Source organism: Schistocerca cancellata, chromosome 3 (genome assembly GCF_023864275.1).
Source record: "Schistocerca cancellata isolate TAMUIC-IGC-003103 chromosome 3, iqSchCanc2.1, whole genome shotgun sequence".
NCBI lineage: Eukaryota > Metazoa > Arthropoda > Insecta > Orthoptera > Acrididae > Schistocerca > Schistocerca cancellata.
The window spans coordinates 770,915,565-770,918,209 of NC_064628.1; the positions used below are offsets into that span (position 1 = coordinate 770,915,565).

At 46.7% G+C, this 2,645-nt stretch overlaps 1 pseudogene; it reads left to right on the top strand.

The window, feature by feature from the left end:
- Window positions 1-1,584: 1,584 nt before the first annotated feature.
- On the top strand, window positions 1,585-1,702 carry LOC126178708 (5S ribosomal RNA; annotated as a pseudogene).
- The last annotated feature ends 943 nt before the right edge of the window (window positions 1,703-2,645 follow it).

A 2,645-nucleotide genomic window follows, 5' to 3' on the forward strand; every position in this document is an offset into this window, starting at 1 on the left:
ATTCAAAATGGTTCAAATGGCTCTGAGCCCTATGGGACTTAACATCTATGGTCATAAGTCCCCCAGAACTTAGAACTACGTGATCGTTTTGGTGGTCTAGGTGTTGTGGAGTGGGGAGGCATAAATCTGGATGGGCGTATTGACTTCCCAGTCTTTGAATACGGCTCACTCACTGGTCGACGCTGTTGTATACCTCAATTCAAAATGGTTCAAATGGCTCTGAGCCCTATGGGACTTAACATCTATGGTCATCAGTCCCCCAGAACTTAGAACTACGTGATCGTTTTGGTGGTCTAAGTGTTGTGGAGTGGGGAGGCATAAATCTGGATGGGCGTATTGACTTCCCAGTCTTTGAATACGGCTCACTCACTGGTCGACGCTGTTGTATACCTCAATTCAAAATGGTTCAAATGGCTCTGAGCCCTATGGGACTTAACATCTATGGTCATAAGTCCCCCAGAACTTAGAACTACGTGATCGTTTTGGTGGTCTAGGTGTTGTGGAGTGGGGAGGCATAAATCTGGATGGGCGTATTGACTTCCCAGTCTTTGAATACGGCTCACTCACTGGTCGACGCTGTTGTATACCTCAATTCAAAATGGTTCAAATGGCTCTGAACCCTATGGGACTTAACATCTATGGTCATCAGTCCCCCAGAACTTAGAACTACGTGATCGTTTTGGTGGTCTAGGTGTTGTGGAGTGGGGAGGCATAAATCTGGATGGGCGTATTGACTTCCCAGTCTTTGAATACGGCTCACTCACTGGTCGACGCTGTTGTATACCTCAATTCAAAATGGTTCAAATGGCTCTGAGCCCTATGGGACTTAACATCTATGGTCATAAGTCCCCCAGAACTTAGAACTACGTGATCGTTTTGGTGGTCTAGGTGTTGTGGAGTGGGGAGGCATAAATCTGGATGGGCGTATTGACTTCCCAGTCTTTGAATACGGCTCACTCACTGGTCGACGCTGTTGTATACCTCAATTCAAAATGGTTCAAATGGCTCTGAACCCTATGGGACTTAACATCTATGGTCATCAGTCCCCCAGAACTTAGAACTACGTGATCGTTTTGGTGGTCTAGGTGTTGTGGAGTGGGGAGGCATAAATCTGGATGGGCGTATTGACTTCCCAGTCTTTGAATACGGCTCACTCACTGGTCGACGCTGTTGTATACCTCAATTCAAAATGGTTCAAATGGCTCTGAGCCCTATGGGACTTAACATCTATGGTCATAAGTCCCCCAGAACTTAGAACGACTTAAACCTAACTAACCTAAGGACAGCACACAACACCCAGTCATCAATACCTCAATTCCTTCCAGATTTTTCGAGGGGCGCATTCGGCCCAGACTTCATTCTTATGGATGAGAATGCACGAACGCGTCTAACTGAGCAGGCGCACGTGCTCTTGGGACGAGAGGAGACTCACTGAATGGACAGGACTGCCCCCCCCCCCCGCTCGACTTAAATCACATCGAACACTATGCAGTGCGTTAGGGAGACGTGCATTACCGAGGGCTATAGGTTTACAGAAATTATGATTTGTACAAGGTAATTTATAGTTTGTAGCGTTACGGTTTAGCCAACGGCCTTGCCGCAGTGTTAACACCGGTTCCCGTCAGATCACCGAAGTTAAGCGCTGTCGGGCTGGGCTAGCACTTGGATGGGTGACCATCCGGGCGGCCCAGAGCTGTTGGCAAGCGGGGTACAAATGGTCCAAATGGCTCTGAGCACTATGGGACTTAACTGCTGAGGTCATCAGTCCCCTAGAACTTAGAACTAATTAAACCTAACTAACCTAAGGACATCACGCACATCCATGCCCGAGGCTGGATTCGAACCTGCGACCGTAGCAGTCGCGCGGTTCCAGACTGTAGCGCCTAGAACCGCTCGGCCACTCCGGGCGGCAAGCGGGGTACACGCAGCCCTTGTGAGGCAAACTGAGGAGATACTTGACTGAGAAGTAGCGGCTTCGGTCTCGTCAAATGACATACGACTGGGATAGCGGTGTGCTGATCACATGCCTCTCCATACCCGCATCCAGAGACGACTGGGGGCTGAGGCTGATACGGCGGCCGTTCGATACCGTCGGGCCCTCCAAGCAATGTTCGGACGCAGAGAGTTTCGGTTTCCAGTATCATTTTTATATATACTTTGCGTGGTCACGAAATCATTATTAATTTTATTCCATTGTCAGCTATATCATCGTTATATCAAGAATTGGACCGTTTAAAATTAAGATCGTTACTTAATTGAACACAAAACTAAATGCATTTTTTGCAAACGAGACATGGCAAACACTTCACAACTCCTACTGGAAAAACTAATTGAACAAGCATTGTCCGTTAATTTCCTCTATCTGTTCTGCTCAGTGTGGTTTCACTAAAGATCGGGTGTTTATACAGCCGAAAAGTCGCTTGAATGATGAAAACAAAAAGGAAACCTTGTAAATTATTGCAGACATTTCATTCATTTACAAAGAAAATTGAATGGATATTTAAAGACATTATAAACGAACGTACAAGTTGTTTGTTGTTGTGGTCTTCAGTCCTGAGACTGGTTTGATGCAGCTCTCCATGCTACTCTAACCCATGCAAGATTCTTCATCTCCCAGTACCTACTGCAACCTACATCCTTCTGAA